Consider the following 18,894-nt stretch of genomic DNA (forward strand, 5'->3'; position numbering starts at 1 on the left):
GTTTGATGTCTAATAGTCCAACAGACACAGTGTCAGGAAAATAGTCCCCCAAATGAGGTCATATTGACAATGGAACATTGTGCTTAGGGGAGGCTCCGTTACTGGAGAAGTTAATGAGTTGATTGGTGAAAACATGTAGAGAGGTTCATTGTAGCAGAGAATCCTGCACCCCTGGAGGAATATGGGCCCAGAGATCTTTTCCAGCCCCATGGGCTCGGAGACCCTGTGGTCTAGCAATTACAGCAAAGGACTGGGAGTCAAAAGGAAACTGAGATCAAATTCATTGAGTGATCCAGGTCACCCCTTTTTGCCTCAGTAACCTTCCCCCATCTGATACAGGAACCTCGCTACAGACGTGACACTGCTTCTGAGCTCGGCTTTCCTCATGTTACACATATGGCTTATATTGCACCCAGATCTCTGGAGGAGTCATGAAGAAAGAAATTACACAGCATACAGTCTCATTCATTGTAAATAATTTTCCCTCAAGCCTCCAACTGATGCGGTTTGTTTATCTTTAACCACAATAATTATTAGCTGCTTGAACTGAATTTGTAACAATAATAAAAATATGTCATCATCTATATAGAGCCATAAATGCACCTAGCACTAATGAAACTTTGCAAGTACTCTTCAGTATTCATTCACTGGTTAAGCCTCATAACATCCCTGAGAAGGAGGTATTGTACCAACTGCATAGCTGGGCACACTGAGGCGCACAGAGGTGACATGATTTGCCCAAGGTTCCACAGAGACTTAGTGGAATAGTACCGAAGAGTCTTGACTCCTTCCTAGTCGGTTGCTCTAAGCACTAGGTCACGTTGTTTCTCTAACCTGTAAATGGTAGAAGCTTAGTGTCCTCTTGGCCTTCCTGAGTCCTGTAGCTGGGCTTGTCCACCCAAGTCATCCAAAAACCTAAAGAACCTCTTTTTCTCTCTTGCCTTCCAAGAACATGCTCAGCCTTTAGAAAAAACAGAAGGGGTTGTTTGAGTCTCCTGGATACAATTATACAGATTCCATTATATTGCATATTTCACAGCACCATCCGCTGCATTTGAAAGTTCTTTCATTATTTCAGCTGCTGGCTGGGTAATTAAAAGCTTCTGAAAAGCTCCAGCATACTCTAGAGAGCAAAATACAGACTCTGTCCCTCCCCCAAGCCCTCCAGGGCCTCCTGCTGCCAGGGGAGGGGAAGCTGGCAGCTGTTTATATACCAGAACATGAGTGCCCTGTGGTGATGGGCTGGGTGCTGAGTACTGTGATGGCCCTGGTTGTTTATTTCATTCACTGCTAGGCTAAAGCCTTTTAAGATGACGGGAAATGAACAGCAGAGCAGAAACCAGCAGCTTTGCCCCAACTTTAATGGCCAAAAAAAATGATATACTGATAATTTTCCATCGGTGAGTCTGTGAAAATGATCAAGACTGAGGCACCAAGTGTTAACTGTGCTGCCATAGGTCTCACTTAATTGCTCCTACAGACAGTTGGCTATGGTACAGAAAGCTTTACTCTGTACCAAACACACATGGAGCTAGGCGCTGAAAAGGACCACACTGGCTCTCCTCTAAAGCTGCAGTGCTCTGGCCATTGGAAATACTGGACATAACAGCAGGCCTCTGTCATTCTCTAGGGGTTCAATCCTAGAAGGTGCTGAGCATTGTGGCCCTCCCTGAGCACTCAAACACATTTAACTTCAGTCCTGTAAGTAGTCCCATTGAAGTTCATGCTTAAAGTTGAGCACATGCATAAGTGCTTTGCTGGATCAGGGCCAGAGTGCCCATCATCTTGCACCATTGAGGTCTAGTTACTTCTATGTCCCTCATCACTGTAGTGTCTGAGCACCACACAAACACTAGTGGGTTTATCCTCACACTAGAGAGAGCTCAACATTTCGGATTTCTCATTGTGGTAGAAATTTTCTGATTGTTCCTGAAAAAACAATTAAAAAATAAATAAATAAGACAACAGTTTTTGAAAACCCACATTGCCTAATTTTCAGTTTTGTTTGTTAATGGGAAATTCTGGGGTGGTGGGGGAGGAATATTTTATTTTTAAATTTTCTGTGAAAAATATTTTTCACCAGCTCTAGTTCCCAATCATCCTAGAAAGTAGGTGTGTACTAGTCTCCTCATTCTACAGATGGAAAACTGAGGTTTAGCCAGACTAAGGGACTTGCCCTAGATGACACAGGAAGCCTGTAATAAAGCTGGCAATTTAATCCAACCTCCTGAGTCCCAGCCCTGTGCCTTAGCCACAAATCCGTCGGTACAAAAAGTTTATGCATTGTGTAGTGACCTAACGGGGAAAGCATTAGCTCCCTACCACCACCACAAATGACACTGATCAACGGATGGGGGCAGCCATGGTTAGGACAGACCTGTTTGACCCCATCTAATTATATCTCTCTTCCTTATGCAGGATTGTTCTCTTCAGTATGTTCACCAATGCAGTCAAGTGTTGGATTGCTGAACTGCATGTCTGACCTGGGATAGCAGCACTCGGTATCGTTTCTGCACTTTTGAAACTAGGCATGAAAGAGCCACAATGTTGATGAAGCCAAGTCAAGAGGAGCTGGAGTAGAATCTTCAAATCACTGGACTGCATCCCTGTACAAGCAATTAAACTAAATCTTTCCTTCCCAACACCCCCATGTTTCATTAGTCATGGTGGACAAGGAAGCCCTGCTGGATGATTCCTTTAGCTTTACAGGGCTTGGCTCCCTCACAGAGGCAGAGCAGAGCTGAACTTATGCCAAGCCAGATACCCAGCTTCAGCTTTCGTAAGCCCTCACCAGCCCATGCAAAGTGTGACTTCAACAGTTCATTTTTCTCCAAAACTCAGTCTTCTCTGTGGTTTTGGGACGAGCCTCTTTTCTCCCCCGGCATGAATCCCGATCCCCCGCAGAGCTCACGGAGCACAGAATCCTAGCGGGGAGGGGAGGAGAGTGAATGTTAATGGTAAAATAGATTCATATTTGATGTGATGGGCCATATTCTCCTCTAACCTGTCTTCATTGGCTCCAGAGGGGTTGTCACTGAGATCAGAATTTAAAGCCGTATGGGATTTTGCAAAAATCACCCTATTTAGTCACAGTTCAGTATATGTTTCCTATATGCTTCTCCCCATGTTCTTTATTACTGAGGCATGTTCATGAAAACAGGATCCACATTTCTTAGGAGTTCAGTTATCTGCTCCTGCTAGTTATTCCCCATCCTGAGCCCCTTACTTCTCTGCCTGTGACATAATAATCGCCTCCATGGCAACCAATTATGATGTCACAAACAGAGGGTCTGAAGTGCCACCCAAGGGACTTTGCATCTGAAGAAGTGAGGTTTTTACCCACGAAAGCTTATGCCCAAATAAAGCTGTTAGTCTTTAAGGTGCCACCAGACTCCTTGTTGTTTTTGTAGATACAGACTAACACGGCTACCCCCTGATACTAAACAGAGGGTCGGGACATCAGGTAGGTGGAATAAGCTGGAGGATCGGATTAGCACCTCAGAAATGCAAATCCCAATTTGTCAAGTAAATTTCCTTAGGATTAAAGGAGGAGTGAAGAGAAATGCACCAGCTGTGTGCTACACACACAGAATGGTTTTCAAATGCCATCAGACGTCTTTCAAAGTCCTTTGGGTGGCACTGGCAACTCTGCCGTGCTCACCTCATTATGAAAGATGCTTTAGAAGTCCCTCTTGAACCTGAGGTGCCATAGCTGCTGCATGTGTTAATGCATTCAGTCTGATCTGGGGGGTGATTGTTATAGTGAGTGGGACTTGTAGTCTTTGCAGTTCAGAGCAATGCTCAGTCACTGAACTCCAGGCAGAGGCAGGCAGGAGAGGAATAAGCCAGAGTATTTTTCTTTCTACCTGCACTGTGCCAGGATCCTGGGGTACTACATCATGAACACAGTTCGATGGTGTGTGCCTACAGCAGCTTAACATAGAGATTCCCTGGGTGCTGCTAAGAAAAATCCAATATCTTTCCCTTTATTAAAATTTCCTGAGATCCCTTTACATTTGGAAACTATTTGGGGTTGCCTAACAGTGATTCTCATAGTGTAGAATCCCAGGGCATGTGGCAAGATGTCCCTCTAAGAAAGGTGTCATGTCATAACCAGAAGGATTAGGGGAAAAATAAAGTAACTCCTCACTTAACGTAGTTACGTTCCTGAAAAATGCGACTTTAAGTGAAATGATGTTAAGTGAATCCAATTTCCCCATAAGAATTAATGTAAATAAGGGGGTTAGGTTCCAGGGAATTTTTTTTCACCAGACAAAATACTATATTTTATATATATACACACACACACAGTATAAGTTTTAAACAAACAATTTAATACTGGTACACATTGTGAAGCTTGGTTGAGGTGGAGGAGTCAGAGAGTGGGATATTTCCCTGGGAATGCCTTATTGCTAAATGATGAACTAGCAATTGGCTGAGCCCTCAAGGGTTAACTCTCACAGTCTACAAGGCAGCAGGACTGGAGGGAAGGGAGACAGCATCGCAGACAGAGACAGAGACACACACTGTGTGTGAGAGAGAGGGATGCGCATTTTCCCTTTAAGTACACTGCCTTGTTAATTAGATCAGCTTGCTGAGACCGCAGCTGCTGCTGCCAGCAAGTTCCCTCTGTCCTGAGCCCTGTCCTGTGTCCCCCCTGCTCTATGGAAGATGGGATAAGCGGGGTGCAGGAGCAGGGGGGAGCGGGACACCCTGACATTAGCCCCCCGTCTTCCTCCCCTCCCCTCCCCCCCCCACAGCAAGCAGGAGTCTCGGGGAGCAGCTCCAAGGCAGAGGGACAGCTGCAATTGCTAGCCTGCTGGGCAGCTGCTGCACAGGGAACTTAGGGGAGCGGGAAGCTGATAGGGGAGCTGATAGGGGGGCTGCCGGTCCACCCTAGTTCCAAGCCCCCACCAGCTAGCTGCAACGAGCTGCTCTTCCTGCAAGCAGTGGACAAAGCAGGCGGCTGCATTGCACAACTTTAAACAAGCATGTTCCCTAATTGATCAGCAACGTAACAACGAAACAACGTTAACCGGGACGACTTTAAGTGAGGAGTTACTGTATCCAAAGTGGAACCACCTTTACCAGGGCAGGAGAAGAGCCAAAGATTCCATGAAGTCCAGCAGAGACCTCAGACTGCAGATCTAATCTACCTGTTCAGTACACTGTTATTACAGTGCTGGGGAGCTACAGAAAATCCTAATGTAAGGCAGATGGAAAGATAGAAATAAGAGAAATCAGTGCTCCAGACACGCTTATGTTCAGGGTTATAAAGTGCAACGCCATCTGTACGTGACAGCTGCACTGTGCCAGTGGTATTGGCCCTGATTCTGCGATATGCTGACATCTCAGAGTGCTGAGTATCACAGATTCCCACCAAAGAACTGAGGTCCCTGAGCACCCCGGGAGATGATCAGTTTCCTAGTCATGAGAGCTGTGCTGTTTCTTCAATGTGCTCAGAAAGTTCACCATGCAGACATTACGCTTCTCTTTAATTCAATATGTAATAGATTAAACCATTTAAACAGGTGGTAATAACCACATATGAGAATAGAGTGCTTCTCCCTCTTGGGTTCCTTTCAGTTTTAGCATCTTAAGGTAGATAGAACCTGGTCCTGGGCAACACTTCCATTGGCATCAGTGGGAGCAGGATATGGACCTAGATATTTTTTTAAGAATAATCCACCAACAATACCCCCCTCAATGCAAATGGAATTGCCAAGACCATGTGAATGGATATTACTGAGATCTAGGAGCTGATTAGCCTCAAGCTTCGGGCCATTGTGGCCGGATAGGGCCACGTCACATCTCTAATCCTTTTCAGTGTTCAGTCAGGATGGAATTCTCATTGGAATTTTGTCCCCTGTTTTTAGGCTTAAAAGGAGTCAGAAGCTCAGCTCAGCCATTAACTTTCTGTATAACCTTCAGTAAGCCATGTGACCGCGCTTGCCTCAGTTTCCTCAGCTGTAAAATGGAGAAAATGATACACAGGGATATTGTGAAGCTTAACTGATTAGCATTTGTTTGTAAAGCACTTTCAGATCCTTAGCTGGAATGTTCCAAGTACAAAGCATAGTTATTATTAATTTTTTATTATTAAAGTCCTAATTACATTTACAATTATACACAAAAAGATACTCATTAAAATGAAATAATTGTTGTTGCTTAGTTCTGTTGACTATACATTTCTAAATTTAAAGAGATAATTACTTAGTATCATTTGTAATAATAATTCGCAATTACTACCTTCTACGTGTTTTAGAAATATTAACTAACCCTCATAATTCCCATTAAGTTAGTATTATTATTTCCTTTTTAAAGACAGAGACACCGAGGTAAAGAGAGGTGAAGCAACTTGCAACCAAGGTCACAGAAAGAAGCAATTTCAGAGGTGGGATTAGAACTCAGGAGTTCCTGACTCCCACTCCCCTGCTTAGAGCACTAGATTGCACCCCCTAGCCAAGTTTTTCCTACTCTTGCATTCAGCCTGTGAAATAGTTTCTTGCTCTATAGGCTTATCTGTTGCGTCAGCATGTGTGGCTGCAAGTACACGGCCCAGTTAGGAGCATAATTGCAATTTGGGGGCCCATTGAGTATCTCAGTCTGACTCCACCTACCCCACTCCTACTAACTGGAGTACACAGTATGTGACCTTAGACTTCCAGGAGGAGACCAGTTCATTTGCATTATTTCCATAACAAGTACAGGCTGATCCAAAACAAAGTTTGGCTCAGGATCTACATATTTCCAAGGTTGATAGGTGTTCAAAGCCAGGATTTTGGTTTGGACTCATCTCTAGTAATAACTCTATAACTATTCCATCTCACATACAATGTGTTTACATGAGCTGAAGCAGCAGCAGATTACAATATGATCACACAGATCAGTTCATAGACTCTATGACTAGAAGGGACCATCGTGATCATCTAGTCTGACCTCCTGCACATTGCAGGCCACAGAACCTCACCCACCCACTCCTGTAACAGACCCCTAGCCTCTGGCTGAGTTACTGAAGTTCTCAAATCATGATTTAACGACTTCAAGGCCTGGTCTACACTACACCTTTAATTCGGATTTAGTGGCTTTAATTCGAATTAACTCTGGAACCGTCCACACAACGAAGCCATTTAATTCGAATTAAAGGGCCCTTTAATTCGATTTCTGTACTCCACCCCGACGAGCGGAGTAGCGCCAAAATCGAATTTGTCAATTCGAATTAGCGTTAGTGTGGCCGCAATTCGATGTTATTGGCCTCCAGGAGCTATCCCACAGTGCACCATTGTGACCGCTCTGGCCAGCAATCTGAACTCGCATGCACTGGCCAGGTGGACAGGAAAAGCCCCGGGAACATTTGAATTTCATTTCCTGTTTGCACAGCGTGGAGAGCACAGGTGACCACAGAGAGCTCATCAGCACAGGTAACCATGCAGGCTGATAATCGAAAAAGAGCACCAGCATGGACCGTACAGGAGGTACTGGATTTGATCTCTATATGGGGAGAGGATTCAGTGCTAGCTGAACTGCGTTCGAAAAGACGAAATGCCAAAACTTATGAAAAAATTTCCAAGGGCATGATGGAGAGAGGCCACAATAGGGACACAGATCAGTGCCGCGTGAAAGTCAAGGAGCTCAGACAAGCCTATCAAAAAGCAAAGGAGGCAAACGGTCGCTCCGGGTCAGAGCCGCGGACATGCCGCTTCTACGCTGAGCTAAATGCATTTCTAGGGGGGGCCGCCACCACTACCCCACCTCTGACTGTGGATTCCGAGCTGGGGATAATCTCATCAGGGACACCTGATGATTCCGCGGAAGGGGAAGAGGAGGAGGAGGAGGAGGACGAGCTGGCAGAGAGCACCCAGCTCTCCGTTCTCCCCAACAGCCAGGAACTGTTTCTCACCCTGACTGAAGTACCCTCCCAAGCCTCCCAAGCCAGCACCCAAGACCATGACCCCATGGAAGGGACCTCAGGTGAGTTTACCTTTTAAAATATAAAACATGGTTTAAAAGCAAGCATTTTTAATGATTAATTTGCCCTGAGCACTTGGGATGCATTCGCAGCCAGTACAGCTACTGGAAAAGTCTGTTAACATGTCTGGGGATGGAGCGGAAATCCTCCAGGGACATCTCCATGAAGCTCTCCTGGAGGTACTCCAAAAGCCTTGCCACAAGGTTTCTGGGCAGTGCAGCCTTATTCCGTCCTCCATGGTAGGACACTTGACCACGCCATGCTAGTAGCAAGTAATCTGGTATCATTGCCTGACAGAGCCTGGCAGCGTATGGTCCCGGTGTTTGCTGGCATTCAAGCAACATCCGTTCTTTATCTTGCTGTGTAATCCTCAGGAGAGTGATATCGCTTAGGGTAACCTGGTTGAAATAAGGGAATTTAATTAAGGGGACTGAGGTGGCCGTTCCTACTGGGCTGTTTGCCTGTGGCTGAAAAGAAATCCTTCCCTGCATTTAGCCAAGTGCAAGGGGGGGGGGAGGATTGGCCCAGAGCTTTTCGCGTTTTGCTAGCAGGGATCTTCCCTGATACCAGCCAGGCGGTGGGGGGAGGGATAAAGCACTCATCCCAGAGAATTCATGGCGGGTGGGGGGGGGGGTGTTAGTTTGGTTCCTGCAGGGATCTTCCCTGATACCAGCCACGCGGTGGGGGGAGGGATAAAGCACTCATCCCAGAGAATTCATGGCGGGTGGGGTGGTGGTGTTAGTTTGGTTCCTGCAGGGATCTTCCCTGATACCAGCCACGCGGTGGGGGGAGGGATAAAGCACTCATCCCAGAGAATTCATGGCGGGTGGGGGGGGGGTGTTAGTTTGGTTCCTGCAGGGATCTTCCCTGATACCAGCCACGCGGTGGGGGGAGGGATAAAGCACTCATCCCAGAGAATTCATGGCGGGTGGGGGGGGGGTGTTAGTTTGGTTCCTGCAGGGATCTTCCCTGATACCAGCCACGCGGTGGGGGGAGGGATAAAGCACTCATCCCAGAGAATTCATGGCGGGTGGGGGGGGGGTGTTAGTTTGGTTCCTGCAGGGATCTTCCCTGATACCAGCCACGCGGTGGGGGGAGGGATAAAGCACTCATCCCAGAGAATTCATGGCGGGTGGGGGGGGGGGTGTTAGTTTGGTTCCTGCAGGGATCTTCCCTGATACCAGCCACGCGGTGGGGGGAGGGATAAAGCACTCATCCCAGAGAATTCATGGCGGGTGGGGTGGTGGTGTTAGTTTGGTTCCTGCAGGGATCTTCCCTGATACCAGCCACGCGGTGGGGGGAGGGATAAAGCACTCATCCCAGAGAATTCATGGCGGGTGGGGGGGGGGTGTTAGTTTGGTTCCTGCAGGGATCTTCCCTGATACCAGCCACGCGGTGGGGGGAGGGATAAGAATTGGATGGGGGGGGGGTGTTAACCTTCAGCAGCAGAAAACAAGCTAACAGGAAAACTGCAGCACAACGGGCTTTGCTTGGTATGTGGGAAAGCAGGGCGCAGAAGCCTAAAGACAGTGGCTTACCATGGCAGCATGCAAGGTGAATTCTGTTTCCCCGACCTGCGTCTGTGATCTCTAGCAGCAAAGCCACAGGCACTCAATATTAAGAGGCAAAATGCGACCTTGCACAGAAATCACATGTGCTATGTAATGTGAATAGTATACACCGTGAAAGAGTATAAGCATTGTTCTGAAAAATGTATCTTTTAAAAAAATTCTCTCCTTTTTTCACTCCCTCCAGCAGGTGCAAATGTTTCAAGCCTCCCTCCTCCTTCCCGAAGGCTATCCCAGATAAGGCGTCGTAAAAAAAAAACGAGAGAAGAGATGTTTTCCGAAATCATGCAATCCACCAGGAATGAAAGAGCTCATCTGAATGAGTGGAAGGAGACGGTTTGCAAGTATAGGAAAGAAGCCAGTGACCGTGAGGACAGGAGGGACCAACGTGAGGAGAGGAGAGACGCTCGAGATGAGAGGTGGCGGCAGGAAGATCAGAGGAGTCGGGAAGCAACGCTGGGGCTGCTGCGTGAGCAAACAGACATGCTCCGGCGTCTGGTGGAGCTTCAGGAACGGCTGCTGGAGAACCGAGTGCCGCTACAGCCCCTGTATAACCCCCCTACCTCCTCACCATGTTCCATAGCCTCCACACCCAGACGTGTAAGAACACGGGGGGGGGAGGCTCCGTACACCCTCCCATTCCACCCCAGTGGACAGCCCAAGCAAAAGGCTGCCATTTTTTTAACCTTTTTTTACTGGGCTTTTCCTTCCCGCAGATCCTCCTCCCAAACCCCACTCAGGTTCTGTGCCGCTACAGCCCCTGTATAACCCCCCTACCTCCTCACCATTTTCCATAGCCTCCACACCCAGATGTGTAAGAACACGGGGGGGGGGAGGCTCCGTACACCCTCCCATTCCACCCCAGTGGACAGCCCAAGCAAAAGGCTGCCATTTTCTTAACCTTTTTTTACTGGGCTTTTCCTTCCCGCTGATCCTCCTCCCAAACCCCACTCAGGTTCTCTCCCTCTTTTTATAATCAATTCATAAAGAATAAATGATTTTTAAACAATGGTGACTTTATTTCCTTTGAAAGCAAGCTGGGGGAAGGGGGAGGGTGGGTTCCTTACAGAGAATGAGTCAATAAAGGGGGCGGGTTTTCAGGAAGGATAAACAAACATAAATTTCACACTGTAGCCTGGCCAGTCATGAAACTGGTTTTCAAAGCTTCCCTAATGCGCAGCGCTTCATCGTGTGCTCTTCTAATCGCCCTGGTGTCTGGCTGCGAGTAATCAGCAGCCAGGCGATTTGCCTCAGCCTCCCACCCTGCCATAAAGGTCTCCCCCTTGCTCTCACAGAGATTGTGAAGCACACAGCAAGCAGTAATAACAATGGGGATATTGGTTTGGCTGAGGTCTGAGCGAGTCAATAAGGATCGCCAGCGACCTTTTAAACGGCCAAATGCACATTCTACCACCATTCTGCACTTGCTCAGCCTGTAGTTGAACAACTCCTGACTCCTGTCCAGGCTGCCTGTGTATGGCTTCATGAGCCATGGCATTAAGGGGTAGGCTGGGTCCCCAAGAATAACAATTGGCATTTCAACATCCCCCACGGTTATTTTCTGGTCCGGAAAGTAAGTCCCTTGCTGCAGCCGTTTAAACAGATTGGTGTTCCTGAAGACGCGAGCGTCATGAACCCTTCCCGGCCAGCCCACATGGATGTTGGTGAAACGTCCCTTGTGATCCACAAGTGCTTGCAGCACCATTGAGAAGTACCCCTTGCGGTTTATGTACTGGGTACCCTGGTGCTCCGGTGCCAAGATAGGAATATGGGTTCCATCTATTGCCCCACCACAGTTAGGGAATCCCATTGCAGCAAAGCCATCCACTATGACCTGCACATTTCCCAGAGTCACTACCTTTCGTAGCAGCACCTCCGTGATTGCTTTGGCTACTTGCATCACAGCAGCCCCCACAGTAGATTTGCCCACTCCAAATTGATTCCCGACTGACCGGTAGCTGTCTGGCGTTGCAAGCTTCCACAGGGCTATCGCCACTCGCTTCTCAACTGTGAGGGCTGCTCTCATCTTGGTATTCTGGCGCTTCAGGGCAGGGGAAAGCAAGTCACAAAGTTCCATGAAAGTGCCCTTACGCATGCGAAAGTTTCTCAGCCACTGGGAATCGTCCCACACCTGCAACACTATGCGGTCCCACCAGTCTGTGCTTGTTTCCCGGGCCCAGAATCGGCGTTCAAAGCCTATAACCTGGCCCATTAACATCATAATCTCCAAAGCACCGGGGCCCGCGGTCTCAGAGAATTCTGTGTCCGTGTCCATGTCCTCATCACGCTGGTCGCTGCGCTGCAATCGCCGCCTCCTCCTCCTCCTCGCCTCTTGTTTCTGGTCCTGTGTAAGCATAAACTCCACGAGAAAGCGCGAGGTGTTTATAATGTTCAAGACTGCGTTCTGGAGCACAACGGGATCCATGCTTGATGCAGAATGGAGTCTGCAGAGTTCACTCAGGAAAAAAGGCGCGAAATGGTTGTCTGCCGTTGCTTTCAGGGAGGGAGGGGGAGGCTGTACCCAGAACTACCTGCGACAATGTTTTTTGCCCCATCATGCACTGGGGTCTCAACCCAGAATTCCAAGGGGGGTGGAGACTGCGGGAACTATGGGATAGCTATGTAAAAGCTACCCACAATGCAACGCTCTGGAAATCGATGCTACTATGGTAGCTTGGACGCAAACCACCGAATTAATGGTGCCTAGTGTGGCCGAATACATTCGAATTTACAAAATCGGTTTCCTAAATTCGAATTATATAAATTCGAATTAATCCTGTAGTGTAGACATACCCCAAGTTACAGAGAATCCACCATTTACACTAGTTTAAAACTGCAAGTGATCCTGCCCCATGCTGCAGAGGAAGGCAAAAAAAAAAAAAAACCCTAGGGTCTCTCTCTGCCATCTGAGTGCCATACTCTGGGCAGCTTCTAGAACTCACTTCTTTTCTATCAGTACCCCCACCCCCGCCGCTTGCCGATAGTAGTTTTGGGATAGATCGAGGCCGGTCGTGTTAAGCCTTGCTCTATCCCTGGTGGAAGACAGCATGCTACAAATGGAGAATTATCAAGCTCATGGACTAAAAGCAAAATCACTCCAGTTTTCTCTGTCTGGAGAGTTCAAAAACAAGGAAACAGGCTGATGCATCACAGTTAGTACATCTTCCTGCCTGGTGATGCAAGACCCAATGGTAATCCAGTTAGTCACAGACTCCCAGGCATCATTGATTCATGCAGATCACAAACAGCCATGATCAGCCTGTCCTGTTTACATCCTTTAACTTATTTTTGTGGGAGAGGGGAGTAGGTTGATTGGATTTTATTTTTATTTTTTGCAATATTTTTAGGTAGACACACAGTAATCTTTAATGTGTCAGACAGTCTTGCTACTCTGCAGAAGATGCCAGAGGATGATGCAGGGTCTTATTTCCATCTCAGTGGTTCCCTAAAGGAGATCCAAAACTAGGGTTGCCAGGTGTCTGGTTTTTGACTGGAAGACCTGCTCAAAAAGCAACCGTGGCGGCTCCAGTCAGCACCACTGACTCTCTGCCCGACTCCACGCGGCTCCCGGGAAGCGGCTGGCATGTCCGGCTCCTAGGCAGAGGGGCGGCCAGGGAGACTCTTCATGCTGCCCCAGCCTGGAGCACCGGCTCTGCAGCTCCCATTGGCTGAGAACCATGGCCAATGGAAGCTGCAGGGGTGGCGCCTGTGGGCATGGGTGGCATGCAGAGCCAGAGGGACATGTTGCCGCTTCCCAGGAGCCACCTGAGGTAAGCGCCACCCAGAGCCCACACCCCAACCCCCTGCCCCAGCCATGAGCCCGCTCCTGCACCCAAACTCCCTCTCAGAGACTGCACGCCCTCCCACACCCCAACCCCCATCCCAGCCCTGAGCCCCCTCCTGCACTCTGAACCCCTTGATCCCAGCCTGGTACCCCCTCTTGCCCCCAAAACCCTTATCCCCAGCCCCACCCCAGAGCCATCAATCCCTCCCACATCCCAAACCCCACCTCAGAGCTCCCTCCTGCACCCTGAACCTCTCATTTCTGGCCCCACCCCAGAACCCACACCCCCACTCCAGAGCCTGTACCCCCTCCCACACCCCTGCCCCAGCCTGGAGCTCCCTCCCACACTCTGAACCCCTTGGCTCCGCCCCCTGCCCAGAGCCCCCTCCTGCACCTCAAACCCCTCATCCCTGGCCCCACCCTACAGCCCACTCCCCAGCCAGAGCCCTCATCCCCTCTCCCTGCCCCAGCCTGTTGAAAATAAGTGAGTGAGGAAGGGTGGTGGAGAGCGAGCGATGGAGGGAGGGGGGTGGGGCCTTGGATAAGGGACAGGGCAGGGGTGGGGCTTCAGGAAAGGGGTGGGGCAGGGAGTAGGGCAAAGGTGTTCGGTTTTCTGCAATTAGAAAGTTGGCAACCCTATCCAAGACCTTGAGAGCCGTGGTGGGGTTGAAAGTTAAGAATCCTGCTCTCATTTACACAGGTCATAATCCAGAGTAATTTCCTTGATTTCAGTCTTGTTACTAGGGATTTTCACCAGTTTCAGTAAGAGCATAATCTGGCCCTGTTGCATACAGGTATATGAATACATAACATGAACATATATTAATAGCACACGTTAATATAAATTGCAGAAAAGAGGGCAAATTAAGAGGCCAACATGAATAATGATCATGATCATCAATTTATATTACAGTAGTGCCTAAAATGTACTAGATGTTGCACAGACAAGTAAGAAGAGAGACTCTGCCCTGAAGAGCTCACAATACAAAAAACCACACAAATGTAGGATGCAAGGAAACAGATACAACATACAAGCAGAGGGACGAATTGAGAAGCCCTTACTCTGGTGAGCAGTTATCCATCCACTGATTTCAGTGGGACTCCTCGTTTGAGCAGCTGCTCACCAAAGAGTAAAGCAGAGAGTAATGCTTTCACTGTCTAGTCCAGAGCGATGCTAGGCATGTTCATTTCAGCTAAAGAATCATGAACTTTTTTTCTCTCTTTCCCATTGTCCCACCACCTGCCTGTTGTTAATTGCTATTAATTTTAGGGAGGTTATTGTTCTGTTGAAAGGCTCTACTTTCATTCTTACCTAGTTTTTAATCCTTGCCTGTTGTCTTTATAATTTTTTAAATGTTAAACATTTCCTACGTTCAATATTTAGTTATTTTTAAGCCTTACCCCATTCTATTTATTTTGATAAAACTTGCCAATATACTGTTTTTAAAAACCACAGTGCATCCTTATTTTCATTTTTTGACTCTTACATAGTTTCTATTTTAGTTGCCTTTTAACCACTCACGACTTTTGTGTCATTTCTGAGTTTTGTTTTTTTCTTTTTTGGCACATGCGTATTATCTAATCCCCCTGAGGATAATAATATTCCCATACATTCCCCACTCCGAAATCTGGGAGGTTTTATGCCCTTCAGACATTGATCCTTTACACTTTCATCCCATTTCCATCTTTCCCCTAAAGAAATACCAATGTCCAGTGAGTGATCTAATAAATCTTTACACATTGTCTCAGACTCCATTTGTGCAGCCATGACATAATTGAAAGTGCTATATGACAAATTACACCTCTACCCCGATATAATGCTGTCCTCAGGAGCCAAAAAATCTTACCGTGTTATAGGTGAAACCACATTATATCAAACTTGCTTTGATCCGCTGGAGTGTGCATCCCCGCCCCCCCGGAACACTGCTTTACCACGTTATATTCGAATTCGTGTTATATCGGGTTGCGTTATATCGGGGTAGAGGTGTATCTCCCTTTAGTTCCCAGCAAAAGAAGATCAGAATGCAGAGAGTCTTTAAGACAGATCCTGAAAGAACCCAATTATGACTCACAATGGAAAGGAAAGAGGGGGTGTCTCCTCTCTCTAATACTGGATCCCTCTGCCTAGGACTGATTCTCCTGCTCTATCCAAGCTGGCCCTTAATGCTTCTCCAGGAAAGATTCAAGTAGCTATAAATGAAGGACACACATAATTTGACTGCCATATCAAACCCAGAGTCAAGAGGGAGAGATGGAGTTTGCCAATTCATGGTAATCCATTTCATACTTGATTTCACACAATCTGATGCCTCTTTAGATTCAGAGTTGGGATTGGTATGCTATCTGGGCAAAACAGTCTTTCCCGGCCCTGGAGATTATAGGGTTAACACGGATTTACTAGTGAGCTAGTGTTAGAGCAAAGGTCAACTATTTGCCTATTATCCCAGATGTATCCTGTTTTCCCGCAAGTAGCTGCTTTCCCATACATTGCACAAGATAATCAATCAAGGAAGTCCAACAAATGTATCCTATTTACCCTGTGACGTTGTGCAATCTATATGGTTTTATAAAAACTTGATAATAAGTCAATATAATGTAACTGGGATAATTTTAGAGAAAATACGGTAATAAGTGAATGTAATGTAACTGGGATATGCTTCATGCAAAAGGTCTCTTGTAAGGTATCATTACAAAGCTTATAATCTACTGAGTATGATCATCTGATTTGTATAAATGTACCACTCTTGTATCTAAAACTAGAAATATAAAATGTAACTCTGAGGGCCTATTGTAATTATGTAAAGTGTGGGCCATTTATGATGGTTTGGAATCTTGATGACTCCCATTGTCTGCAGATGGCTGTTTACCTGTGAGTCTCCCTGTATATGTGTGTGCTGGCAAGTGAGTAATGAAGTCGTGCAGTGACATGTGATCAGGTCACCTGAACTGGAATCCATCTTTAACCTGGTGCTTTTCCAGTGAGGGGGGGTGGAAACCCAGAGGGACAAAGGGTTCCCGCCTTATGCAAAAGATATATAAAGGGGTGGAACAGAAGAGAGAGGGAGAGGAGCCATCATGAAGAATCCCCTAGCTATCACCTGAGCTGGAACAAGAGCTGTACCAGGGGAAAGAATTGTGCCCAGGCCTGGAAGGTGTCCAGTCTGAGAAAAAGCTTACTGAAGCATCTCTGAGGGTGAGATTATCTGTATTCAGTTTGATTAGGCATAGATTTGCGCATTTTATTTTATTTTGCTTGTGACTTACTTTGTTCTGTCTGTTACTACTTGGAACTACTTAAATCCTACTGTCTGTATTTAATAAAATCACTTTTTATTTAGTAACTTACTCAGAGTATGTATTAATACCTGGGGGAGCAAACAACTGTGCATATCTCTCTATCAGTGTTATAGAGGGCGAACAATTTATGAGTTTGCCCTGCATAAAGCTTATGCAGGGTAAAACGGATTTATCTGGGTTTAGACCCCATTGGGAGTTGGGCATCTGAGTGCTAAAGACAAGCACACTCCTGTGAGCTGGTTTCAGGTAAACTTGCAGCTTTGGGACAAGTGATTCAGACCCTGGGCCTGTGTTGGAGCCGGACAGGAGTGGCTGGCTCAGCAAGACAGGGTGCTGGAATCCTGAGCTGGCAGGGAAAACAGAAGCAGGGGTAGTCTTTGCACATTGGGTGGCAGCTCCCAAGGGGGTTTCTGTGATTCAACCCGTCACATACCCCTAGAAAGGAACTTAAAATTCCTTAGGTTAGCAGAATGTATGCACGCTAAGTTGTTTGTTTCTGTGTATAAAAAAGGCTTGCTCTGTGCTTGCAAGTGTGTTCCTCCCTCTGGCAATAGTCGAGGGAGACACCCACTCAGCTGACTGATCAATAAAAAACTTGAAGCCGTCTTCTAGACTCCCGTGCCTCCTTGGGGTAATTGGGCAGCTCCAGGGGGAAACGAGCCCATTTGGCTAACACTAGCACCCGAGATTATAGGGTTAATCTTGACCTATGCAAAGTAGAAGCACCAGAGATTAGGTTAACAGTTCTCACTGAAGAAGTGAGGTTCTTACCCAGGAAAGCTTATGCTCCCAATACTTCTGTTAGTCTTAAAGGTGCCACAGGACCCTCTGTTGCAGTTAACACTGACTCATTCAGTGAACCAGCTTCAGGGATTTTAGGGTTAACACCAGCTGAGTCACTGAACCAGCCTCAGAGATTGCAGGATTAAATAAATGAACAGTCCATAAAGGAACTGGCACCAAACATGAGAAGCTTGAATCTCTCTTTCTCTGTAATGTAATTTGTCTGCTTCTTGGAGCCTCCCTTCATTTAACTGAGCCTTTTATTCCAGACAGAAGGGGGTGGGTGGTGCTCACACAGCTGCAATATTCATTTCTGGTTGTGGGATAAAATACTAGCTGCTTGCACATCCATCCACAGAATGGAGACAGAAAAATCATTCTGTGCATAGTGAGCTACCACAAGGCCATTGTATCCAGCATGCAGCAAAAACACCCTAGGCCCCTTCATAAACACACACACCCCTTCACCTTCTGGAGCCAGCACTCAGACTCATTAACCAGGCTTTGCATAGACTGTTGCCCAAATCTCTCTCTGGGGACAGGTTTGCCTCTACCTGTCTCCCTTCCTTCTTTGAGGGGCAATTTATTTAGATTAATTTAATGAATCTGATTCATGTCAGCTCAATAGACTTCAGTTAAGTGCCTTAAATCTGTTTCTCACCAGCAGTAATTGGAAACATTGTTAGAGAATAAAACCCCTTCCAGCACACTCTAAATTAACAATATGCAGTGAGAACTCTCCAGCCTGACCAATTCCCATTGCAGTGAGTGGAAAGACTCCCATAGACTTCAACGGGAACCAGCTGAAATACAGTAAAATAATTATATCCTAATGGTAAAGTGCCAGGAACCTACCTGCCTTTATCCCATCCCAGCTAGTGCCAAATACCTGCTAAGTATCACCTACAGCTACTACCATAGCTTGGCCTCCTAACCAGTACTGACCAGTCCCCCATTCATTATCAAACTTCCATTCATTGCCCAGGCTTTCTGGTAGTAACACCGTCCCACTTGGCATGCAGTCTCCTTGTATCACCCTCCCACCTGAACTGTGTTGCCCAACAGGTTTTCTTTGAGGAAGTGCCATGAGGGCCCTCTGTGATAAGCACTCATCTGTAGAGGGATCCATTTTGTTGTCATGTTTAGCAATATTCAAAGTCCCAGGTCAACATGCCTCACAAAAGCAGAACAAGCTTCTGCCTGCCCTTCCTACCTTTCTGGCTCCTCTCTCGTTGGTGGGTGGATTTGCCTGCTCTGCCTACCTCTCTGGTTCCCCCCCCCCAAACCTGCCCCAGTCTCTACCTGGCGCCATATGTTCTCTGAGGGGCAAAGTACTAATGATGACTGCTAACATATATTCATGGGCAGCTGCCCCTTCCTTTCTTCAGCCCCTCCCCCAAATGAATGGCATCTGCTTGGCTGAATAGTGATGTATTTTATATATGATACCAACAGCCGTGCAGTAATTCCAATGTGTATATGACAACTATTGG

The sequence above is a fragment of the Emys orbicularis genome, chromosome 4 (assembly GCF_028017835.1).
Source record: "Emys orbicularis isolate rEmyOrb1 chromosome 4, rEmyOrb1.hap1, whole genome shotgun sequence".
Lineage (NCBI taxonomy): Eukaryota > Metazoa > Chordata > Testudines > Emydidae > Emys > Emys orbicularis.